General features: G+C 45.6%; 2 protein-coding genes and 1 long non-coding RNA gene across 4 annotated transcripts in view; 2 read left to right on the top strand and 1 right to left on the bottom strand.

The window, feature by feature from the left end:
- LOC148144457 (uncharacterized) overlaps positions 1 to 26840 on the top strand; it is a 309257-nt gene that overhangs the window by 2289 nt on the left and 280128 nt on the right. The window lies entirely within an intron of this gene.
- Positions 1 to 26840, bottom strand: part of LOC148144460 (uncharacterized) — a 587526-nt gene that overhangs the window by 400236 nt on the left and 160450 nt on the right. The gene's annotated exons all lie outside the window — the stretch shown is intronic.
- The window catches only part of LOC148144448 (uncharacterized), a 677410-nt gene continuing 656861 nt past the window's right edge, over positions 6292 to 26840 (top strand). The window contains exon 1 of one of the 2 annotated variants that reach the window (XR_015751478.1): positions 6292 to 6427. The gene's annotated coding sequence lies outside the window, so the exon portion shown is untranslated. The remainder of the gene's footprint in view (positions 6428 to 26840) is intronic. The other variant, XM_087974757.1, reaches the window with a different exon arrangement.

Here is a 26840-nt window from a genome sequence, read left to right as displayed (position 1 = left end):
CTGACACCTATAAGCTGAACTAACCAGGTTCTAATAACTCGGAGAATCGAGTACCAGCTCTTCCAGTGCCCCAGCAGGCTACTCTGATGTACTGATACAAAGTGGCTTCCTTCATACAAAAGTTTGCAAAAACATTGCATGTTTTTAATTAGACAGATAACAGTGAAAGACAATAATTTGTAAGGAAGAAAAGTTAATTAATAGATCTGTGTGCGCTTGACTGATCGCTCGTACAGACTTTGAACTATCCATCAGGTGGGAAAAACCTACCCAGCTTGCTAACAAGATAAACTCCTATCATAAAGAGATACCAGTCTGAGCTAATTGGAGAGTTCATAAAGTAACCTTGCACAACTCGCATGTCTGATATTTTTTATTACAAAAATATACTTTATTCATAAAATAATTTGATGGTCTGTACAGTTGGTCATGCCATACATACGTAACCATTTACATACAGAGATCAGAATTTATAATTTTTATATACAGGTCTGTACATTTATCAATCATATGTCCATATATTTAGCTGAGCCATCAGCAGAGCCCAAATGACTGTGTGGGCCCCCTGTTCTTCTTTAGGCAGGCAGATGTTACACGGTGGTCTTTCCCCACCGCGCCTTGGCGGCAGATGCCCCAGGCTTCAGTACGTCCCTCAACACGTAGTCCAGGACCTTGGAATGTGCCAGTCTGCAACACTCAGTCGGGGTCAACTCCTTCAGCTGGAAGATCAACAAGTTTTGGACCGCCCAGAGAGCGTCCTTCACTGAGTCGATGATCCTCCAGGCACAGGTGATGTTCGTCTCGGTGTGCGTCCCGGGGAACAGACCGTAGAGCACGGAGTCCCGTGTCACGGCGCTGCTCGGGACGAACCTTGACAAACACCACTGCATTCCTCTCCTGACTTCTTCTGCGTAGGCACATTCCAGAAGGAGGTGTGTGACAGTCTCGTCCCCCACTGCAGCCACTTCGAGGGCAGCGTGTGGTGCGGCTGAGAGTCCGGGCATGCATAAAGGATCTCTCAGGCAGAGGCCTTCTCACCACCAGCCAAGCCATGTCTTGGTGCTTGTTGGAAAGTTCTGGCAATGAGGCATTCTGCCAAATGGCTTTGACAGTCTGCTCAGGGAGCCGCTCGATAGGATCCGCCCTCTCCTTTTCCTGAAGGGTCTCAAGGACACTACGTGCTGACCACTTCCTGATGTACTTGTGGTCAAAGGTGTTTTTCTTCATAAACTTCTCCACGAAGGACAGGTGATACGGAATGGTCCAACTACTCGGACCGTTCCGCGGCAGCGAGACCAGGCCCATCCTTTGCAACACCGGGGACACATACCTCAGTACGTAGTGACACTTGGTGTTTGCGTACCGGGGATCCACGCACAGCTTGATGCTGCCACACACAGAGGTGGCCATCAGAGTGAGGGTGGCATTGGGTGTATTTTTTCCCCCGTTGCCCAGATCTTTGTACAGCGAGTTCCTTCGGACCCAATCCATCTCTGACCTCCATATAAATTGGAAGATGGCCCGGGTGACTGCAGTGGCGCAGGTTCTGGGAAGAGGCCAGACCTGTGCCACGTATAACAGCGATGACAGTGCCTCACACCTGATGACCAGGTTTTTTCCCGTGATGGAGAGCGACTGGAGCTTCCATCTGCCCAGTTTCTGCCTCACTTTGCTGATACGCTCCTCCCAAGACTTGGCCCATGCCCCCCCCCCCCCCCCCCCCCCCAAATACCCAGCAACTTCAGGTGGTCAGTTCTGATGGTGAAGGAGACCGAGGATTGGTCTGCCCAGTTCCCGAAGAGCATGGCCTCACTCTTGCCTCGGTTTCACTTGGCTCCCGAGGCCCGTTCGAACTGGTCACATATGCACATGAGTTTGCGCACGGACAGTGGATCTTAGCAAAAAACGACGATGTCATCCATGTACAGGGAGGCCTTGACCTGCAGGCCCCCGCTGGTGTAGCTAAGTATTTGGTCAGTGTTTGTTGGTTTTCTGTATACGCCGGTTTGTAGTTCTCCGTTGTCCTTTCTTTCGACACCAGCAACCATCCCAACACACACAAACAAAGCTGTATCAGAAGACGATTCCGACGAGCCACCATGAACTTTGGAAAACAGAGGAGAGCCACCTATACAATGTCTTCAAGAAGAACGGATACTCAAATAATACAGTGCACAGATTCCTCAAGAACAAACTACGACAAGCAGACCAAACACAGCCAGAAACCCTCACCACCTTATCATACATCAAAGAAGTTTCAGAAATGACAGCCAGACTACTAAGACCCCTCGGAATCCTAGTAGCACATAAAACCACCAACACTCTGAAACAGAAACTAACAAACTTTAAAAGATCCAGTACAACCCATGGACAAAACCAACATCATCTACAAAATTCCATGCAAGGACTGCCACGAACACTATGTAGAACAAACAGGAAGAAAGTTAGCCACCAGGGTACACGAACACCAGCTAGCCACAAAAAGACACAACCCTCTCTCCCTCGTAGCCCTACACACGGAGAAAACAAAACACCATTTCGACTGGGACAACACATGTATCCTGGGACAGGCTAAGCAAAGACATGCCAGAGAATTCCTAGAGGCCTGACACGCCAACCACAATGCCATAAACAAACGCATAGATCGAGATGCCATCTATCAACCCCTCAGAAAATGATCAGGAAATGACATCACCACAAACCCCAGGAACCCCATCCAGGAGAAAGATATAAATAGAAAGCAGGAGACAACAGCTTCGCTTCACTTGGAGGTCACCACTGATGTTGTTACCTAACGAGGTAATGAAACGTCTGGATATCAAACCTACAGCTCATCGAGCAAACCTACACCCTAAAGTGATATTTCTCTTCGGAGGGTTGGCAGTAGGAAGTCTGATTTAATAGATTGGAATCGGGGACTGGGGACGGGGCAAGTTAGTCATCTACCGATAGAGAGGAGTAACATACTACTACTACCTCTGGGGTGAAGAGGGTTCTGTGGGCCTGTATAAATAAGTTGTTTGTGGACTGAGGAGTTTCCCCTGTCAGGTTTCCCTTTTCTCGAATAGGCCCATCCTGTAACATTCTTCCAAACTGTCCAGTACTCCATCGACTTTACTGTGGCCCATCCACCTATGCCTGCGTCTCAGTCAGTTATAAAAATGACACAGCAGTGGTCCCAAAACATCCTTGTGGAACACCACTAGTAACTGGACTCCAGACTGAATATTTTCCATCAACCACCACTCGCTGCCTTCTTCCAGTTTCTAATCCAAACTACTAAATCACCCTCAATTCCATGCCTCTGCATTTTCTCCACCAGCCTACCATGTGGAACCTTATCGAAGGCTTTACTAAAGTCCAAGTATACCACGTCAACTGCCCTACCCTCATCTACATGCTTGGTCACCTTCTCAAAAAACTCAGTGAGGTTTGTGAGACACGACCTGCATTTCACAAAACCCTATTGACTATCTGAAATCAAATTGTTGCTTGCTAGATGATAAATCTTATAATCCTTTCCAAAGTCTTTCCTACAAAAGAAGTAAGGCTCACTGGTCTATAATTACCTGGGTCATCTCTGCTGCCCTACTTGAACAAGGGCACAACATTTGCAATCCTCCAGTCCTCAGGTACTAAATCCGTAGACAATGACGACTCAAAGCCAAAGGCTCGGCTGTCTCCTTCCTAGCTTCCCAGAGAATCCTCGGATAAATCCCATCCTGCCCAGGGGACTTGTCCACTTTCACTCCTCGAATTGATAACACCTGTGTGTAACTAACCTCGATCCTTTCGAGTCTAATATCTCGTACCTCATTCTTTTCCTGAGTGAACACCGATGAGAAATGTTCGTTTAGCACCTCTCAGATCTCTGCAGGGTCCACACTCCACTTCCCACTTCTGTCTTTGACTGGCTCTATTCCTACCCTAATCATCCTTTATTCCTCACATACCTACAGAAAGCTTTAGGGTTCTCCTTTATTCTATTTGCTAAAGACTGCTCGTGTCCTCTCTTTGTTCTTCTTGACTCCCTCTTTAAATCCTTCCTACGTGATTTGTAATTCTTCATCGCCTCATCTGTACCATCTTGCCTCATCGAGACATAAGCCTCATGGAACAGCATCATAAGACACAGAACTTATATCAAAAGATCAGTGTGATGCAACTGATAGAATATATTGAACAAACTTAGATAGTCTTCATCTCTTAGAATGGGTGCGGGCTTTGGTTCATTAATATGTAACAATGTTCTTGAGATGACTTAAAGTTTTATATAAAAAAAACTCCACTCCGACAATGCATTAAAGGTGTGAGATTTGAGTCTGTTGGTATTCCAATCTTGAATCAGACAGGTTCTGTTTCCAAAGTCGGAATTTGTAAAATATTAGATGCATTGACTGCCTGCAGATTGTGTGCTTTTTGAACAAAATTGAATGTATCTGCAAATATAATTCTGCCAATACAATTTCACCCCAAAGAGTAATGTGTGTGCGTGCATGAGAGAGTGAGAGTGTGCATGTGAGTTTGTGCGTGAGAGTGCGCAGAAGTGTGTGTGTGCATGCTTGGAAAAGTGTGTGTGATGGAGTATGAGCCTGCGAGTGTGAGAGTGTGTGTGTGTGTGTGAGAGAGAGAGAGAGAGGCTTAATAAAAGCAAGGGGTTGTACAGATGATGGTCGGGCCATGAGTCGTGTTTTAGAAAATAGTTCTTTGGAAGTTGCATCACTGGGAGACAGGGTGGTTAAGAAGGCATTTCGCAACCTTGCCTTCATTGTTCACACCATTGAGTATAGGGGTTGGGACATCATGTTGAGGTTGTACGGGATGTTGGTGAGGCCACTTTCAGAGTATGGAGTACAGTTCTGGTGGCCCTGTAATAGGAAGAATACTATTAGAGAGGGTTTAATAAAGATTTACCAGGATATTGTAAAGACTGAGACTTTATTCACTGGAGCACAGGAGGTTGGGGGGGGGTGACCTCATTGCGATTGATAAAATCATGAGGATTGGAGGTAAGGTGAATAGCAAATAGCTCTTGCTTAGCATAGGGGAACTCAAAACTAGGGGGGCATTTTTTTGTAAATGTAAGGAGAGAGATTTAAAAGGAACCGGAGGGGCATTTTGAAAGAGGGTGATTTGCATGTGGAATGAACTTGCTGAGGATGTGGTAGATGCAGGTACAGTGACAACATTGAAACAGCATTTGGATGGGGACATGAATAGAAAGGTTTAGAGGGATATGGGCCAAATGCAGGCAAGTGGGACTGGTTTAGTTTGGAATCCGAGTCGGCATGGACCGAAGGGTCTGTTTCTGTGCTGTATACCTTTATTGAAACCAGTAGAATTCTGAAAGGGGCTTGACAGGATAGATGCAGATAAAATGCTCCTTTGGTGGGGAGGGTCATCGAATTCCGACAATGTGGAAGCAGACCATTCAGCCCATCTGTTTCACTCTGGCCCTCTGAACAGTATCCCACCCATACCCAACCCCTTACTCCGTATTTCCCATGGCCATCCCTGTACATCCCTGGTCACTATGGGTAACTTAGCACGGCCAATTCTCCCTAACCTACACCCGAATCAATAAATTACCTTCTCAAGAATGTAATTTAAATGCAGAGCTTTTCTAAGTAAAATGTCAGTCTGACTCAACATTGGGACACAGACAGAATTCACACCTATTGTCTCTACTTATAAATAGGGCAACATCTCTTCGAAATGTAGATTCATTTAGATACAACTGCGTCACTTTACATATTAAGATATCCCTTTGAATGAACCCACATGCCTTTGAAATATAATCTCGTCCATTTACATCTCTTTATTTGCAGAAATACCCGTTAAAATGTCCATGTTCCTTTAAAATGCAGATTGCCCCCTTAAGATATGACGCCGTTCCGTTAGATGTCAGAATATCTGTTTAAATTGAGCCGTGAGCTTTCCCAATGTAGACAGGGCTCCTGGAAACGTGGCAGTGTCCCCCCTGCAGCTGCAGAGCGAGACAGGGGAGTTTGTTTTTGTGAATGAGCAGTTGTAGCGCGAGGTGGCTGTTGCTTGGTGACGGTGAGGCTCCCCCGGCCCCGCCCATCCCCCCGTGCAGACGTCACGCGGGGGCGAAGGCGGTTGGGAGGAGAAGTCGCTCGAGCGGGGAAGCGGCGGGAGGGCGGCCGTTAGGAAAATGGCGCCGTGCGGCCCGGGGCTGACACCCGTTACTGGGCACCACCGCCTTCCTGGTGCAGCTGCTGTGTCACGGCCACACCGGCCGGCTGTACAGCAGGCAGGAGCCGGTGAGCATTCTGGAGGCGGATGGGGTTAAGGGCCTGCTTGGGAACTCGTCGGCCGCCGGGGTGGTGGAGTTCTACTGGTCGTGGGGCGGCCCCTGTGTCAACTATGGGGCCACCTGGAAGGTACTGGGCCCGGGAGGTGAAAGGTGAGGCAGGTTGTGGGGGGACGGAGGGGAAGGAATGTGGGGCCTGTCCTGTCATAGTGACATTTTACACTCACTTTCCATCTGCTTTTACTGGCGCTTGTGGTGTTTCCCCCTCACTGTGTGTTTAATCCTTGTGCTGTTTACCCCTCACTGTTTGTTTATTCCTTGTGCTGTTTGCTCTTTGCTGTTACTTGTGCAATTGCTGAGGGTAGTGTGTAAATACTAGTGAAGGATACTATGCACCAGCATGTTTATGTTCCTCAGTCATTCAGAGGGCAGGACCTGTTGAGAATGGTTAGTAAAGCATATGGTGCACTAAGCCTTGTTAACATGGATATAGTTTGTTATTTGGAAAAATATACTTTTTATTTAGAGTCATAGATGTGCAGCACGGAAATAGACCCATTCGGTCCAACCTGTCCATGCCAACCAGATATCCTAAATTAATCTAGTCCCATTTGCCAGCACTTGGCTCATATCCTACTAATCCCTTCCTGTTCATATATCCATTCAGATGTGTTTTAAATGCTGAAATTGTACCAGCCTCCACTACTTCCACTGGCAGTTCATTTCATATGTGCACCATCCTCTGCATGGAAAAGTTGCCCTTTAGGTACCTTTAATATCTTTCTCCTCTCACCCTAAACCTATGCCCTCTTGTTGTGAACCTCATCCCTATACTGATGAAAAGACATTTTTTTTAAAAAAAAGTGAGCAGCCAGACAAAATGCAAAAGCTATAAAATGTTGAACCACATGGGGAAAAAGAACTGTGGCTCTACCCTTTGTTTCTCCTCTTGGCATTTGAACACTTAAAATCTGTCAATAACACCAGCATCGCCACAGAGCACATTGTGTCTGTTCTGTGGTGTGAACAACAGCGCACCTGCTCGCTGGTGTCACCAACACATTATCCATGCTCCTCACTGTCAGCAGAAAAAGCGACATCGCTTATCTCTGTTCCTAAAGGTCTTCCCTTTATTCTTAAAGCTGTGCCCTGTGGTCCTAGTCTCCTACCAATGGAAACATCTTTCCAATGTCATTGCAATTGGGGATGAAGCCCTACCCTGTCCAGTAATTTCTGCTGATGGGTGAGACTAGGCCTCAAGGTTAGAGGGAGTAGCTTTCAGACAGAGATGAGGAGGAACTGCTTTTCCCAGAGAGTCGTGAATCTATGGAATAGTCTAGATTAGAGTGGTGCTGGAAAAGCACAGCTAGTCAGGCAGCATCCGAGGAGCAGGAAAATAGATGTTTTGGGCAAAAGGCCTTCACCAAAATCTATGGAATACTCTCTGGCCAAGGAAGCAATAGAGGCAGCTTCATTAAGTATATTCAAGACACAGTTAGGTGGGTTTTTGCCTGATAGGGGAATGAAGGGGTTCCTTGTGACAGTGCAGGGAGGAGGAGATGAGACGATGGATAGATCAGCCATGATCTTAATGATTGTGGAGCAGGCTCACTTGTAGCAACTGGAGTGAATCCAGGGAGGGAGCAGACTTTGTGACCTCAGGTATGCGTCTTGGCTACCCGGGTGAGGAGAGACATAAGGACAGACTGGGACTGTTTTCCGTAGCGTGCCAGAGTCTGATGAGTGACCTTATACGCTTTTATATCGTCATGAGGGACATGCATAAGGTAAATAGACATGCATAAGGTAAATAGACATGGTATTTTCCTTTGGATGGGGGAGCCCAGAACTAGAGGGTAATAAGTTTAGGATCAAGAATGTGGTATTGCAGCAAGTCAGGCAGCATCCGCGGAGCAGGAAAATCAACGTTTCGGGGAAAAGCCCTTCATCAGGAAAGTGTGTGTAGTGTGTTTGTGTATAAGACTGTGTGCGTCGGTGAGTGTGTATTTGCATGTGTGCATGCTTGATAAAGTGTGATTGTGATGGAGAATGAGCCTGCGCGAGGGTGAGTGTGTTGAGAAGGTGGTGTATGTGTGTGTCTGAGAGAGAGCCTGTGTATGAGAGAGGTATGGATATGTGAGGGGTTGCATTTTGCTAAATTAGAGGGCAAGACTTGTACAGGTAATATTAAGGCCTGGGTCGTGTTGTAGAACAGAGACCCGAGGGTGGTCGTTTTCATTGTTCTTGAAAGTTCCATCACTGGTAGACGGGGGTGACTAAGGTGTTTTGCACGCTTGCCTTCATTGTTCACATACTGAGTACAGGAATTGGGGCATCATGTTGGAGATGCACACAGAAAGTACTTTACTCAGAGGGTGATAGATGTCTGGAATGCATTGCCAGCAGAAGGAGAGGCAGGGACGGTAGATTTATTGAAGGTGCATCTGGGTGGGGGAAATCCAAGATGGCGGCAACCCAGCAAGTCTGAGTCTGTAGTGCTCTGCTGTGGTTCTGTTCGCCGAGCTGGAAGCTTTTGTTGCAAACGTTTCGTCCCCTGTCTAGGTGACATCCTCAGTGCTTGGGAGCCTCCTGTGAAGCGCTTCTGTGGTGTTTCCTCTGGCATTTATAGTGGCCTGTCCCTGCCGCTTCCGGTTGTCAGTTTCAGCTGTCCGCTGAAGTGGCCGGTATATTGGGTCCAGGTCTATGTGTTTGTTGATAGAGTTTGTGGATGAGTGCCAAGCTTCTAGGAATTCCCTGGCTGTTCTTTGTTTCGCTTGCCCTATAATGGTAGTGTTGTCCCAGTCAAATTCATGTTGCTTGTCGTCTGCGTGTGTGGCTACTAGGGATAGCTGGTCGTGTCATTTCGTGGCTAGTTGATGTTCGTGGATGCGGATCGTTAGCTGTCTTCCTGTTTGTCCTATATAGTGTTTTGTGCAGTCCTTGCATGGGATTTTGTACACTATCTTAGTTTTGCTCATGCTGGGTATCGGGTCCTTCGTTTTGGTGAGTTGTTGTCTGAGAGTGGCTGTTGGTTTGTGTGCTGTTATAAGTGTGTATTAACATCACCAAATATATCTAGGTGTTGGGGTGGGTGGGGAGGAGGGAGGGTACTCACTGTTAACTTTAGCTTGGTCATACACTTCAATTTTATTCACTCTTATGGGGTGCCTGGGTCAAGGGTGGGGCACTGGTCGGGAGAGGATATGATGGGATTTTGGAAAGGAAGTGATTCCCCTGGAAACCAGGGGGAAAATGTCCGTTTAAATATGTTTTTGTTTTTTTTATTTAGAAATAGTTTTTTATTATAATAGTGTGAGTGTAATAAAGAATCACGTTTTGTGAATTTTCTATGGTCTATGCTCGAGGTGTTTTGGATGGTGTTTCTCCTCCCAGGGGGTCTCGGACTTGCCTGGATGGTTATGGTTAGTCATTCGATTAAATGGTGCACCTGGAATATCAAGGGGAGTAATTCTCCATTCAAAAGGAAGAAAATATTATCAAACCTACGAAGAAAATATTATCAAACCTTGAAAGAATGGGTTGATATAGCTCTTCTGCAGGAGACGCATTTATTGGATAAAGAACATTTGAAATTACAACAGGGTGGATTTGATCAGGCCTTCTTTTCTTCCTCCAGCTCAAAGTAGGGGGGGGTAGTCATTCTTATTTGGAAGAATCTCCCTTTCAAAATCCTAAGTCAGATAAAAGATGAATCTGGACGATATATACTAATTAAAGCCCTTATAAATGGAGAGGAATATGGGATTTTAAACCAGTATTGTCCCCCGGCGCATCCTTTCAAATTTATAACGGAAGCCTTCTCCAAACTGATGGCTCTCGGTGCTCGTCATACAATTATAGGGAGAGACTCGAATTGCATTATGGAGCCGGAAATAGACAGGATACCCAAGAGTACTGCGGGTGTATCCCCCAGATCTAGACAATTGGCAGATTTGAATCAAGAATTAGGATTATTAGATGTGTGGAGGTGCCTCCACCCACAAGGCAGAGATTTCTCTTTTTACTCTAATCCACATAAATGTCACACTAGAATTGACATGTTTTTTGCCCCCTCGACTTTTTAAAATTCCATATCATCCTGTAAAATAGATGATATAATTTCTGAACACGCTGCTGTGTACATGGAAATCAAGTCTATGAACAATGAGACATCCTCCCCCCCCCCCCCCCCCCCCCGACATTGGCGTATGGATTCCTTACAAAATATTTTTCTCAAGAATTTAAAGCTTTCTTGGAAATTAATTCAGGTACGGCTAGTAACCCGTCAATGATGTGGGAGACTATTGAAGCTTATGCGAGAGTTGTGATCATTTCATACTCGGTGACCCGGAAAAAATTAAAGGGAAAACAACAGCGTCCACTTGAGTTTCGCTTAAAAGCAGCTGAAACAGCATACGCTGACAGACCTTCTATTGCCAAATTACTAAAGGATTATGACCCTTTGGACAGCTCTGAATACCGCCTTCACCTAACGGCAAAGAGGGAAGTATTATTTGCAAAACAAAGATTATATGAATTTGGCGATAAACCTCGTAGATGCTTCGCATTTCTCGCAAGGATAAAACGGGGCCACTCAAGCTATCAGGGAAAGTGCTGGTACTCTGACTCACGATCCTAAAAGGATCAACACAATCTTCAGAAAGTTTTATTCTGATCGCAGGATTGTGAAGATAGAGCCAGGAGGATGCAGTCCTTTTTTAAAAGCCTGGCCTTTCCGGACTTAATCCCAGAACAGGTATCATTCCTGAATGCTCCCCCAACAACGCAGGAAATACTTGACATAATCAGGCAACTTCAGAGCAGTGAGGCACCTGGCCCAGAGGGCTTTCAGGTTGAATTTTACAAAGAGTTCACAGGAGTATTAGCTGGCCCACTTATGGACATGTACAACCACTCATATAAGTCAGGGCTGCCTCCCACCTTCACTGAATGAGGTGAATATCTCCCTTATTCTCAAACAAGGAAAGGATCCAGAAGATTGTGCATCATACAGACCAATATCCTTGCTAACTGTAGATTTTTAAAATTCTCTGTAAATCATTAGCATTGAGGCTAGAGGGGATACTGCCATATATCATAAAAGAGGAGCAGACTGGGTTTATTAAGGGCCGTAGATCATCTGATAATATTAGAAGGGTCTTGAATGTGAATCAAGTCTGTCATCAGGAAAAAATACCAGGAATAGTAGTCTCATTGGATGCGGAGAAGGCATTTGACAGGGTTGAATGGTCATACCTGTTCTATACATTGGAAAGGTTTGGCGTTGGAAACGTATTTGCCAAATGGGTCTCAACACTGTATAATGATCCCAAAACAGTTGTGATCACCAATGGATTAGGCTTCGATAGCTTCAGTGTGGGTAGGGGCTGCCGTCAGGGATGTCGTCTCTCACCGTTGCTATTCACGCGAATAATTGAGCAAATGGCGGAAGCTATATGGGCTGACTCTAATATAACAGCCCCGAGGGTTGGTACAGGTAAACATATAAAATTACCCTATAAGCAGATGATGATCTCCTTTTTCTTAGTAATCCTCTGATGTCCGTGCCTCGCTTAATCCAAGCTATTAATGCATTTAGTGCATTTTCAGGCTACAAAATTAATTTTTCAAAATCGGAGGCCATGCCGATGGGTGGCCTCACTAGTATGTCCCACTTCCCCTTTCAGTGGTCTCTGAGGGTTTCTTTATACTTAGGCATTTTTATCGCCCCAGTATTTGGCCAGCTATACAAGGCCAATTTTGTGCATCTATTGGAAAGGGTAAGACAGGACCTTCAACGCTGGGGAGACCTTCCAATTTCCTGACTAGGTAGAATAGCCCTAATTAAAATGAATGTCTTGCCCCGTCTCTTATACTCTATGAGAATGCTTCCGGTGATGCTGCCGAGGCTGACACTGTGCAAATTGTATGGTTGGCTGGGTTCTTTCATCTGGAACCATAGACGGCTCCTCATTAAGCTAAGGAAGCTACAAGTTCCACTGGCAAGGGGAGGACTGGATTTTCCAGACTTTAGAAAGTATCAGTTAAGCTACACAGCCGATTGGGTCACGTCAGGCCCGCAATCGATCTGGATGGACATCGAGACTTCTCAAGTACAGTGCCCTCTGATTAACCTCTTATTTTTCGATAAGATGAAAATCATTACGGACCACTATAGAAACCCTATAGTACTAAACACAATTAAAGCTTGGAATATAATGCGGCAAAACGAGGGTAATTCACATAAAACATCCTCCTATACTCCTATAGTGGGGGCATGGGGTTTTCAGCCGGGGCTTACAGATGCCACATTCAAATCCTGGAGATCCAGGGGTATCTCCTGTTTAGGGGATCTGTTTGAGAAGGGGGTCCTGATGACTTTTGAACAGCTGCATCAGGAATTTGGATTACCTAATGGAGACCTCTTTCAATAATTCTACATTCGAGACGACTACATACAGAAGATGACTGCGTTCTTAGATGTTCTCTATAAATCAGATAGAGAACGTAGTGTGTTGTGGCCAGTGGGTGTACCCTCAGTCAGCACTCTTTATCATTTATTACGTGATGAAGCGTCAGAAGATATAGACCGTCTGCTTAGAACATGGGATCAGCATTTGGGGCTGGAAATTTCTACAGAAATGTGGAATTACATTTGGGAAAATGCCAAAAAAATCTCCATTTGTAACAGAACCCAGACCATTCAGTTAATGATACTTCATAGGGCCCATATGGCACCAGAACGATTGGCAAACTTTAGGGCAGCAGCATCTGCAATGTGTCCCAAATGTAAAACAGAGGTGGGCATTCCTACACACCGCTTATGGACTTGCCATAAGATCCTCAAATACTGGACCAAAGTAGTAAATGCCCTGACAGAAATCTTGGGAACGGAAATTACAGTAGATCCAGTATCTCCTCTTCTGGGCTTCTCGAGCTAACCTTCTCTGGATGTGCACGGGAGGAAATTATTTTCCATTCTCTCCTTCTATGCAAGGAGAAATATCTTAGTAAACTGGGTGGCTGAGGGCCCTCTAGGACTTCCGAATTGGCACAGATTAATCATGGAATGTATTCCCCTTGACTTCCTTACAAATATGGTGCACCAAAAAACTGAATTATTCTATAAAATATGGCAGCCCTTTTTGAATTACATAGATACAGATATTTCGGCCATTCTTTCAAGGGCTTTCATTTAGTTGAGGTAACAGTTCTGGCTCGGGCTTTATTACGACTTGATGTTAACTCATTCCGAGCATGTACTTCACTACTTCATTGCTATGTTATCCTTTTTTCTTTTGAATAATGTAAGATATTTGATCATACACTCTGGTTAGTTATAGGTTAGGTTAGTAGTTGAGTTTTGTCTTTTTCTTCTCTGTATCTCTTCTTTTTGTTTGACAGGTTTTGGCTATTTATTTAAGATTTAATTGTATATTAGTGTTTGTACTTGGTTTTTATAAATTTGTAAACTTGTAAGAACATGTTAAATTTTCAGTAAAAATATCTACAAAAAGAAAAGGTACATTTGTACAGATGGAGGAGAAAGTGAGGTCTGCAGATGCTGGAGATCAGAGCTGAAAATGTGTTGCTGGAACAGCGCAGCAGGTCAGGCAGCATCCAGGGAACAGGAGAATCGACGTTTCGGGCCTGAAGAAGGGCTTGTGCCCGAAACGTCGATTCTCCTGTTCCCTGGATGCTGCCTGACCTGCTGCGCTGTTCCAACAACACATTTTCAGCATCTGTACAGATGCATGAGTAGGGGGAGAGCAGAGAGATACAGATTCAGGAATTACGCGATAGGTTTAGACAGGGGATTTGGATCGGCTTAGGCTTGAAGGGCCTGTTCCTGGGTTGTAAATTTTTTTTGTTCTATGTTGAGGTTGTACAGGATGTTGGTGAGGCCATTTTGTTTAGAGTACTGAGTACAGTTCTGGTCATCCTGTAATAGGAAGAATACTATTGGAGAGGGATTTACTTGGACTTTGCCAGGACTGGAGGGTTTGAGTTATAGGGAGAGGCTGGGCCATTTTCATGGAATGGAGGAGGTTGAGGAATGACCTTATTGAGATTTGAAAAATCATGAGGGGTGAGGGTAAGGAGAAAAGCAAAGAACATGCGCGGTTATGTAGAGCCGGGGCTGGGAAGGTGAAACAAAATTGTGGCTCTACCTTTTTTCCTCCTATTGACATTTGGACAGTTGAATCTGTCAGTTACGCCAGCATATCTACAGAGCCTACTGCGCGTGCTCCTCTGTGTCAGCAAGCGCTGCGCATGTTCGCCGGTGTCTGCAAAAAACTGCACATGCTTCTATCTGTCTGTAAAAATGGTGCATGACTTACATTTACCGGCCCAATGAGGAGCCTGGTCCTCCTACCATTCAGAACAGCCCTATTGTCTGAATCGGAGACGTCGATTTTCCTGCTCCTCGGATGCTGCCTGACGTGTGCTTTTCCAGCACCACTCTAATCTTGACCCACGAGCTTCTGAAGCTGCTGCTGCTCCTCTCTCTCTCTCTCTGAATGAAGATTGAGATTCATCCAAGACTGTAATTCCCTTCCTCTGTCCAACAGCACTCTCTTCTCTCACTCCCTTTTCTATTTCTTTTATTTTCATGCTGGGATCCAATTGTTGACTTGCAGCAACTGAAAAGAAAGGGAGTGAATCCAGAAAGAGGACAGACTGTGGAAAAGCTGGTCCAGGTCTGTGCCTCAAACACATGGCAAATGCAGTACCACAGGGTTCCTGGGTTGTAACTTTTGCTGTGGGGAAAAAAAGCAGAAATGAGGTGTATTGTTTAAATGGTGATATATTGGGAAGTGGAGAAAGTGAGGACTGCAGATGCTGGAGATCAGAGTCAAAATGTGTGGCGCTGGAAAAGCACAGTAGGTCAGACAGCATCCGAGGAGTAGGAAAGTTGACGTTTCTGGTAAGAGCCCTTCATCAGGAATGATGTGTGGATGGACAAAGAGGCCTCAGCGTCCTTCTACACCAGTCAATGCCAGTTGTCAGACAGGTGCAGCAAGCAATCAGCAAGGCAAGTGGGATATGAGCAAGAGGAATTGAGTTTAGAAGTGGGGATGCCTTCCTGCAGTTAGCCTTGAATATATTCCATGACCCCCTGAGTTCATATCATTTTTGAACAACAGAGAAGTGGATGGTTCTTGGGGAAGGCAAGAAAATAGTTTTAAGGCTAGTACAGAACAGTGACAGTCATACGGCGTAGAAACACACCCTTCAGGTCAACTAATCCATGCTGACTATATTCACAAACTAATCCCATCTGCCTGAGTTTGGCCCATAATCCCTCCGAACCTTTCCTATTCACGTACTTATCAAAATGTATTTTAAGCATTGTAACTGTACCTGTATCCACCACTTCCTCTAGACATTCATTCCACACACCAACCACTCTTTTATTTTTAGAAAAAAACATGTGCTCCTCATGTCTTTAGACTCGTTCTACTCTCGCTTTAAAAGTTTGCTCCCTAATCTTGAAATGACACCTGCCATTCACCTCACCTATACCCCTCATGATTTTTTAAACCTCTCTTTAAGGACACCTCATAACCTCCGATGCTCCAGTGAAAAAAGTCCCAGCCTCTGCATCTCAATGTAGGGAGATCCATATCCATTTGTGATCTGTTCAATGCTGGTGCAGACTTAAAAGACCAAATGGCCGACTCCTGCTCCCAATTCTCAGTGTCCTGGACAGCAAGAGGCTATAAGACATCGGAGCAGAAAGTAGGTTATTCAGCTCATCAGGTCTGCTCATACAATTCAATCGTGGCTGATCAGTTTCTGAGCGCCATTTTGCTGCTTTCTCCCTGTCACCCTCGATCCCCTCAATACTCAAGAACCTAGCTATCTAAGTCTAAATATCCTCAGTGACCTGGCCTCTGCAGTCTTCTATGCCAATGAATTCCATAGATTCACCACTCTGACTGAAGAGGTTTCTCCTTATCTCCATTCTAGAATGTCTTCCCTTTACTCTAAAGCTGTGCCCTCGGGTCAATGGAAACATCTTCCCAACAACCACTCTGTCCAGGCCATTCAGTATTCTGTATGTTTCAATTAGATCTCCCCTGAGTATGGCCCTGCTAATCAGCATGAACCAGACCCTTCAGGATGAGGTACAGCAGGGATTAGGTTCAGCAAATTGAAAATGGAGGGAGAATGCGATGGAGATCTTCAGCTTCTAAGGAATAAGAGAGGAAAGAGAGTTCACTATAAATTAGAATTGATTGGATGGGATGATAGGCTAAGGAAGGGCAGATGGAGTTGAACTTGGAGAAATGTGATGTGTTGCATTTTGGTCAAGCAATGCAGGCAGGATTTACACAGGGGGAGTGATGCAGAAGAAAGAGACCTTGGCGTGCATGTTCATAGTTGCTTGTAAGTGGAGTCGCAGATAGACAGGATAGTGAAGATGATGTTTGGTATACTTTTCTCTATTGGTCAGAGCATTGAGTGAAGGAGTTGGGAGGTCATGTTGCGGCTGCACTGGACAATGGTTAGGCCACTTTTGGAATATTGTGTGTAATTCTGGTCTCCATCCTATGGAAGGATGTTGTGAAACTTGAAAGGGTTTGGAAAAGGTTTATAAGGCTGGTGTCAGAGTTGGAGGGTTTGAGCGAGAGGGAGAGGCTGAATAGGCTGAGGCTGTTTTCCCTGTAGTGTCGGAGGCTGAGGGGTGACATTATAGAAGTTTATAAGGGGCATGGATAGGTTGAATAGCCAAGGTCTTTTCCTCTGGGTAGGGGAGTCCAAAATTAGAAGGCAGTGGTTTGAGCTGAGAGGGCAAAGATTTAAAAGCGACCTGAGGGGCCACTTTTTCTCAGAGGGTGCTGCATGTATGGAACGAGCTGACAGGAAGTGGTGGAGGCTGGTACAATTACAACATCTGGATGGGTACATGAATAGGAAGGGTTTTGAGGACTATGGGCCACATGCTGGCAAATGGAATAGATTGATTTTGGATATATGGTTGGCATAGACGTGTGGGCGGAAGGATCTGTTTCTGTGGTGTATGACTAACTGTTTTCGGTGAAAGCAGAAGTGTGGTTGCAAAGTCAGGGCTTTCAGAGCAGCTTTCAAAGATGTTTTGCCCTTACTGGGACCGGAAGAAGGTACAATGAAATCTTTCATTTGTGAGACAGCAAGCAATTAAGTGAGTACATCTGGGAATTTGGGAGAAAGTGGGAATTTGTTGCAATTTGCGGATGAAGCCCTACCCTATCCAGTCATTTCTGCAGGTAGATGAGACTAGGCCTCAAGCTTTGGGGGAGTAGGTTTAGGACAGAGTTGAGGAGGAGGAAGTGAGGGCTGCTGGTTTTCCCAGAGAGTAGTGTATCTGCGGAATTCTCTGCCCAAGGAAGCAGGCTGCAAAATGCCCCGGTCCTAATTCTTCAGCTTGCCGTACCCGTGACTGTAAACTTTGAAGTGTTTTGGTTAACTGATGCAAATATTTCCCACTTGTCCAACAATCCAGTGTCAGCTGTTTCAGTCATTGAGATGGTTTTGATTCATCTACTAAATACATCTACTCTTATTAGACAATATTCATGACTAAGTACGCGAGGTGATACTATATACGCCAGTTGTAAACCAGTAAAAAAGGCCGACCAGGCAAGGAAGTGGTTAACAAACAAAGGGCATCCCTCTTCGAGTATGCATCTTGTTTGTTTACAAATTAAACACGCTTCAGATCTTTTCCTAGCTGCTTTCCCAAAATCTGGGTGCCACCAGATTTGTGAGTGTTAACAATAATGTACATTAGCAACTGAAATAGGCAGCAGCAAAGAATGAACACAAACCAGTCCAGCAGGGGTCACCCACATTTTGGTTTGAGTATTGAGGGAGTACCCTTTTTGAGGCCCCTGTGATATCAGTACCATACCCAGGCTAATGTGCATTGAAATCAGATTATGAAGTGTTAACTTTTCTGCAAACTTCTGCCTGTGTGTATCTCTCTGTAACATTTTCCAACTTTCCTCATATCTGTTTGTCAGCTTTTGTTTATTCATTCCTTCCTTCCAACGCTAACGAAGCACACACTTTCCAGAACAGTCCAAATTAGGGATTTGAGCCTCCTAAATCCTGGCTATGGCATGTAGCTGTTTAACCAAGTGTGCAAACTCTCAATATCTGTCAGCCGTTCCATTTGCAAATCGAACACTTATCAAAGTAAGTTGTTCGTGTCTCTGCATGAGTCCACAACCCGGTGAAATACAACGGATTCTTTAATGGTTGCCCAATGTGTCCTGTGTCAAATTCATTCACGTCTGGATGTCCTGAAGCGAGCAATTATACTTCAGATTTCTACTACCCAATTAAAACTAATGTTGGGCACTCTAATGGATCGGGGGCATTTTATATAAATAATTATTCCCTCCGGTGTGGAAACGGGCCCTTCAGCCCAAAAAGTCCACACCGACGCTGCGAAGAGCAACCCACCCAGACCCATTCCCCTACATTCACCCCTGACGAATGCACCTAACACTACGGGGCAATTAAGCATGGCAAATTCACCTAACCTACACATCTTTGGACTGTGGGAGGAAACCCGCTCAGACACTGGGAGAATGTGCAAATGCCACACAGACAGTTGTCCGAAGCGGGGATTGACCCAAATCACTCCAAAAGTTACTGCTTCCAAAAATAGACAAAGTCTTTTCCCTGGGGTCGGGGAGTCCAGAACTAGAGGGCATAGGTTTAGGGTGAGAGGGGAAAGATATAAAAGAGACCTAAGGGGCAACTTTTTCATGCAGAGGGTGGTACGTGTATGGAATGAGCTACCAGAGGAAGTGGCGGAGGCTGGTACAATTGCAACACTTAAAAGGCATTTGGACGAGTATATGAATAGGAAGGGTTTGGAGGGATATGGGCCGGGTGCTGGCAGGTGGGATTGGGTTGGGATATCTGTTCGGCATGGACAGGTTGGACCGAAGGGTCTGTTTCCATGCTTATGTCTCATATCACTCCAAAGGTTACTGCTTCCAGAGAAGCCTGTTGGACTACAACCTGGAGTTGTAATTTTAACCTTTATCCAAGTTCAGGTGGATTGGCTATGCTAAATTCCCCATTGTGCCCAGGGATGTGCAGGTTAGGGTGGATTGGCTATGCTAAATTCCTCATAGTGTGCAGGTAAGGTGCATGACTCAGGGTTAAATGTAGAGCAATGGGGATAGGGGAGTGGGTGTGGATCGGGGGCCCGTGTGGATCACTGCCCCGTGGCCCAGCATTTCAACTCCCCCTCCCACTCTGCCGAGGACATGGAGGCCCTGGGCCTCCTTCACAGCTGCTCCCTCATCACCAGACGCCTGGAGGAAGAACGCCTCCTCTTCCACCTCGGAACACTTCAATCCCAGGGCATCAATGTGGACTTCAACAGTTTCCTCATTTCCCCTTCCCCCACCTCATCCTAGTTCTAAACTTCCAGCTCAGCACTGTCCCCATTACTTGTCCGGACTTGTCCTACCTGCCTATCTCCTTTTCCACCTATCCACTCCACCCTCTCCTGTCTGACCTATCACCTTCATCCCCTCCCCCACTCACCCATTGAATTCTATGCTACTTTCTCCCCACCCCCACCCTCCTTTAGCTTATCTCTCCACGCTTCAGGCTCACTGCCTTTATTCCTGATGAAGGGCTTTTGCCTGAAACATCGATTTCGAAGCTCCTTGGATGCTGCCTGAACTGTTGTGCTCTTCCAGCACCACTAATCCAGAATCAGGTTATAGCACTAGCTAGTGCTTCCAATTAAACCTGTTGGGCTGTAACCTGGTGTTGTGATTTTTAACTTTGTACATCCCAGTCCAACACCGGCATCTCCAAATCATTCCGTAGAAAAGGCGCGCAACTTTATTTTGATAGACCAATAGGGACCCCTGTATCTCGCTCTCTCTCGGGCTCTCTCACTCTCTCTGGCACTGGAAAAGCATACCAGGTTAGGCAGCATCCGAGGAGCAGGAGAGTTGACGTTTCATCTCGAATGATAGTGGATGTAGGAAGGGGTCTCAGCATCTTTCTACACCAGTCACTGCCAGTTGTCAGACAGGTGCAGCCAGCAATTAGCAAGACAAGTGGTATATTAGGAATTGAGCTCAGAAGTGGGGATGCCTTCCTGCAGTTAGGGGGTCATTGAATATATTCAAGGCTGAGTTCATCTGATTTTTGAACAACAATGAAGTGGATGTTTATGGGGGTTGGCATGAAAATGATTTTAAGACCAGTACAGAACAGTTGCAGAGTTATACAGCACATAATAGCATATATGATCTTTTTGAATGCTGGTGCAGGCTTGACCAGCCAGATGGCCTACTCCTGCTTCCAATTCTCGCCCCCTCTGTCCAGGATAGCAAGAGACCGTAAGACACAGGAGCAGAAATTAAGGCCATTTAGCCCATCGGGTCTGCTCCGCCATTCAATTATGGCTGATAGGTTTATCAAACCTGTTCTCCCACTTTGTCCCCATAATCCTCGATCCCCTTGATGCTCAAGAACGTCTCTATCTCAGAATGATCAAAGAAAGAGTAGAGTCGATCAGGGATAGCATAGGGAACTTGTGTATAGAGTCTGAGGAGGCAGGGGAAGCCCCAAATGAGTTTTTTGCTTCTGTCTTTACTAAAGGAAAGGACCTTGTAGTGAATGAAACCATTGAGGAGCAGTTAAGCATGCTGGAACAGATAGAGATTGAGGAAGCCGATGTATTGAAAATTTTGACAAACATTAAGATTGACAAGTCGCCAGGGCCAGACCAGATTTGTCCTCTGCCGCTTTGGGAAGCGAGAAATGTGATTTCTTCACCGCTTGCGAAGATCTTTGCATCCTCGCTCTCCACCAGAGTCATACCTGAGGACTGGGGGAGGCAAATGTAATTCCTCTCTTCAAGAAAGGAAATAGGGAAATCCCTGGCAATTACAGACCAGTCAGTCTCCCGTCTGTTGTCTGCAAGGTGTTAGAAAGGATTCTGAGGGATAGGATTTATGACCATCTGGAAGAGCATGGCTTGATTAAAGGCAGTCAGCACGACTTTGTGAGGGGCAGGTCATGCCTCACAAATCTTATTGAGTTCTTTGAGGATGTTACTTGACAAGTTGATGAGGGTCGAGCGGTGGATGTGGTGTATATGGACTTCAGTAAGGCATTTGATAAGGTTCCCCATGGTAGGCTCGTTCAGCAGGTCAGGAGGAATGGGATACTGGGAAATTTAGCTGTCTGGATACAGAATTGGCTGGTCGACAAAAGACAGCGAGTGGTAGCGGAAGGAAAATATTCTACCTTGAAGTCAGTGGTGAGTGGTGTTCCACAGGGCTCTGTTCTTGGGCCTCTACTCTTTGTAATTTTTATTAATGACTTGGATGAGGAGATTGAAGGATGGGTTCGCAAGTTTGCAGACGACACAACGGTTGGAGGTGTCGTTGACAGTATAGAGGACTGTTGTAGGCTGCAGCGTGACATTGACAGGATGCAGAGATGGGCTGAGAGGTGGGAGATGGAGTTCAACCTGGATAAATGCGAAGTGATGCATTTTGGAAGGTCGAACTTGAAAGTTGAGTACAGGATTAAAGACAGGATTCTTGGCAGTGTGGAGGAACAGTGGGATCTTGGTGTGCAGGTACGTAGATCCCTTAAAATTGCCACCCAGGTGGACAGGGTTGTTAAGAAAGCATATGGTGTTTTGGCTCCCATTAACAGGGGATTGAGTTTAAGAGCCGTGAGATCTTGTTGCAGCTCCATAAAACTTTGGTTGGACAGCACTTGGAATACTGTGTCCAGTTCTGGTCGCCCTATTATAGGAAAGATGTGGATGCTTTGGAGAGGGTTCAGAGGAGGTTTACCAGGATGCTGCCTGGAATGGAAGGCTTATCTTACGAAGAGAGATTGATTGAGCTCGAACCTTTTTCATTGGAAAAAGGAAGGAAGAGAGGGGACCTAATTGAGGTGTACAGGATAATGAGAGGCATAGATCGAGTTGATAGCCAGAAACTTTTTCCCAGGGCATAAATTGACACGAGGGGTCATAGTTTTAAGCTGTTTGGTGGAAAGTATAGAGGGGATGTCCGAGGTGGGTTCTTTACGCAGAGAGTTGAGAGAGCTTGGAATGCATTGCCAGCAGCAGTTGTGGAGGCAAGGTCATTGGGGATATTTAAGAGACTGCTGGACATGCATATGGTCACAGAAATTTGAGGGTTTGTACATTAGGTTTACCTCACATGAGGATCAATGGTCGGCACAACATTGTGGGCTGAAGGGCCTGTTCTGTGCTGTGCTGTACTGTTCTACGTTCTAATTATCCTCCGTGACCTGGCCTCCACAGCGTTCTGTGGCAGTGAATTCCATAGATTCACCACTCTCTGGCTGAAGAAGTTTCTCCTTACCTCCATTCTGAAAGGTCTTCCCTTTACTCTAAGGCTGTGCCCACTGGTTCTAATCCCTCCAACCAATGGAAACATCTTCCTAACTTCCACTCTTTCCAGGCCGTTCAGTATTCTTTGTTTCAGTTAGAACCCCCCTGCTTGTGGGCCTATTAACCAGCGTCAACTGCATCCTTCAGGATGAGTTACAGCAGGGATAAGGTTCAGCAAACTGAGAATGGAGGGAGAGTGTGTGGGAAAGAGATTTTCAACTTCTAAAGAATAAGCGAGGAAAGAGAGTTCATTATAAATTAGAACTGATCAGGTGGGCTGATTGGCCAAAGTGTGGTAGATGGAGTTTAATTCAGAGAAATATGTGGTTTGCATTTTGGTCAAGCAATCCAGGCAGGACTGACACCGTTAAGGGGAGTGTTGCAAAACAAAGAGACCTTGGAGTGCAGGTTCATAGTTCCTTGAAAGTGGAGTTACCAGTAGACAGGATAGTGAAGGAGGCATTTCCTTTATTGGTCAGTGCATTGAGTATAGGAGTTGGGAGGTCATGTTATGGCTGTGTAGGACATTTGTTAGTCCACGTTTGGAAGACTGCATTCATTTCTGGTCACCCTTTTACGGGAAAGATGTTGTGAAACTTTGAAAGATGTCGGAAAAGATTTACAAGGCTGCTGTCAGAGTTGGAGGGTTCGAGCTACAGGGAGAGGCTCATTTGGCCGGGGATATTTTCCTGAGAGCATTGGAGGCTTAGGGGTGACCTTATAGACGTTCATAAGAGGCATGGATAGGGTGAATATCCAAGGTCTTTTCCCCAAGGTAGGAGAGTTCAAAACTAGAAGGCATATGTTTGAGAATTTCTAAAGGCACCTGGATGCGTACATGAATAGGAAGGGTTTAGAGGGATATGGGCCACTTGCAGGCAAATTGGACGAGATTAATTTAGGATATCTGTTTGGCCGGGCAAGTTGGACCAAAAGGCCTGTTTCCGTGCTGTATGACTCTAATTTTCTTTGGTGAAAGCAGAAGTGTGATTGTGAAGGCTGGAGTTTCAGAGCAGCTTTCAAAGATGCTTTGCCCTTAATGGGAGCAGAATAAGTTACAATGAAATCCTGCATTTGTGAGACAGCAACTGAGTGAGTGAGTACATCCGGGATTTTGGTGGAAAGTGGGAATTCATTGCACTGTGGAGATGAAGCCCTACCTATTGAGTCATTTCTGCTGGTGAATGAAACCAGGTCTCAAGATTAGGAGGAGTAGATTCAGGACACAGATGAGGAGGAATTGCTTTTCCTGGAGTGTAGTGAATCTATGGAATTCTCTGTCCAAGAAAGCAGTAGAGGCAGCTTTGTTAAGTATGTTCAAGACACAGTTGGATGGGTTTTTGCAATGGTAGGGGAATTAAGGGTAGTTGGGACAATGCAGGGTGGGGAGGATCTGAGACAATGGATAGATCAGCCATGATCTTAATGAATGGCAGAGCAGGCTGGATATGAAACTACAACCCTGCATTTCCCATGGCTAACCCACCTAACCTCAATATTATGGACAATTTAGCATGAACAATCCAAATCAAGGCCAGTGAGCAGTCTAGTGATGTGGGAAATGAACTTTAGAGAATGATAGGGACAAGGAGAGTAAATATACCAGCAATAAAAACTGGATTCTAAAGATCACAAAAATTGAAACCAGAAACAGTATCCGAATGTGTGCTGCATTGTAACAAAAGTGAATGAGTTGACTGCACACATTGAAGAGAATAATTATGATCGGAGACTCCTTACAGAGACATGGCTTCAGGATGGCAAGGATTGGATCCTGAATATCGAGGGTTTGGTCAAATGGGAAGTGAGGTAAAGGTATAGGGTTGGTGCTGCTAATGAAAGCACTGATCACAGGGTGTCAGCTCGGATTTCAGGTCCTGATTTCTCTGTCCTGTGCTGATCTCCCTGTTCCCACAGCGTAAGATGTCGGTCTGTTCTCCGCTTTGCTGGATTTTTGCTGAAGATTTGCCCCCCCCCCCACCCCCCCGCCGCTTCTTTTTTTCACTTTCCGGAACAATACAGCATTCAGCCAATCAAGCCCCAATCCACAATTTCCCAGCCTGTCAACCATCCAGACACATCATAGCAGGGAATCACACAAAAAATGAAACCAAATTTGAAACAAATAGGTGCTCGTGTTTAATGTTTGTTCATTCGGAAGTAAACCAGAAATGGGGGTCTCCCAGGATTCTGATTCTGTCCTACTTGAGGAATTCTCTCTCTCTTACATCTATCTATGAGAACCCAGCTATGATTTACAACAATATTTACACCAACAGAAGTAAGGCATCTGTTCTCAAATAGACAGAAATAAACAGGATGGAAATAGACATTTTCTCTCTCATGCGCGCACGCACACAAGTCCACAGGAGTGAGTGTATATTTGCAGAGCTGAGCAGAAATGTCACTTTGTTATTAAAATTATATGGAGAAGGTGCCTTCCAGGAAGACTGGGGTGTGCATATTAATGATACCTGCAACCCATTTGAAAAGATGAAAGACTTAACAATCCAGGTTTGTTAAATGTATCATTTCAGTGGCAGGACACTGTCATGTTTTTCTATAAATTCTGTGTCTTATGATCTTATTCTCCACAATCACCTGATGAAGGAACAGCGTTCCAAAAGCTAGAGCTTCTAAATAAACCTGTTGGGCTATAACATGGTATTGTGATTGTTAACTTTGTCCAAGTTAGGGGGGATTGGCTATGCTAAGTTATCCATTGTACCCAGGGACTTGCAGATTAGGTGTGATAGTCAGGGAGTAGAGCAACAGGTGTAGGGGAATCGGTGTGGGTGGGTTACCCTTCGAGTGTTGGTTTGGACTCGTTGGGCTGAGTGGCTTGCTTCCACGCTGTGGGGATTCTGTGAAGGGAAGGGATTCCTGCAAACTGTGCACCTTGCCCTGACCCTTTTGTTTCGTCCCTTCTCCCTCCCCCTCCCTCACCCATTGGCGTCACAACACGGAAATGGCCCTGTCAGTTTGAGTGAAACTCCCTCTCTTTGGGCAACTCTTCATCCTGGGAGGGACAGAGAGGGGAGGGGGGAAATCTATTCACTTGTGGCAATTGGAGTGAATCCAGGAAGGGAGCTGACGCTGCAAACTCAGGTATGTGTCTTAATTACCTGGGTGAGGAGGGACAGAAGGATGGGGAGGGGCTGTTTTCCCCATTGCGCCACAGCCTGAGAGGTGACATTATAGACTTTTATAAAATCATGAGCATGGATAGGATAAATAGTCAAGGTCTTTCCCTTGGGATGGGGGAGTCCCGAACTGGAGGGTCATAGGTTCAGGGTGAGGGCAGTGGGGAGATGTAAAAGAGACCTCAGGGGCAACGTTTTCATGAAGAGGGTGATGTGTATATGGAATGAGCTGCCAGAGAAAGTGGTGGGGGCTGGTACAATTCCTACAGTTAAAAGGCATCTGGATGGGCGGATGAATACAAAGGGTTCAGATGGAGAGCGGCCACGTGGTGGCATATGCGACTGGCGTCATAGAGATGTACAGTACGGAAACAGACCTTTCGATCCAACTCGTCCTTGTCGACCAGACAGCCAACCCAATTTAGTCCCAGCTGCCAGCACCCGGCCCATATAGGGGCCAAGTGATGGCAAATGTGACTAGATTAATTTAGGAAATCTGGTCAGCTCGGACAGGTTGGGCCCAAGGGTCTGTTTCCGTGCTGTGTGACTCTAATCGTCTTCAGTGAAAGCAGAAGTGTGGTTGTGATGACTGGACTTTGAGGATGTTTTGCTCTGACAGGAAGCAGCAGAGCTTGACTGAAGTGTGTAGGTGTTAATGCCTTGATGTCTCCGTTTGCTCCCACCTTCCTGGGGTCGTTAACCATTTTGTGTCTGGTCCTTCCTCAAGAAGCTTCATTGCAGGTTCACCCTGAATTGACACTTTTTTGTTTGCTTCCCAAAAGCAGACCTGCTCACTCTCAGCAGTATCCCAGTGTTGTGAAAGATATTAACTTTCAGGTGGAATTATCCAAAATTTGGAGAGATGTCAGTCTTGATGTTTTTGCTTTTTCTGCCCCTGTAAGATCCTGAATCAGCACCTTCAGGGGAATTAGTTATATCAGAGTGAGAACAGAGTGGGATGGTGCTTTCAATTTTGTGGAGTAACAAAAGACCAGAATATTCCGCAGAAAGT

This window comes from Chiloscyllium plagiosum, unplaced genomic scaffold (assembly GCF_037043375.1).
Source record: "Chiloscyllium plagiosum isolate Xiang-an unplaced genomic scaffold, Cpla_swu_hap1 HiC_scaffold_27, whole genome shotgun sequence".
NCBI lineage: Eukaryota > Metazoa > Chordata > Chondrichthyes > Orectolobiformes > Hemiscylliidae > Chiloscyllium > Chiloscyllium plagiosum.
The sequence above is the reverse complement of the archived record's forward strand: the minus strand, read 5'-3'. Positions and strand labels throughout refer to the sequence as shown.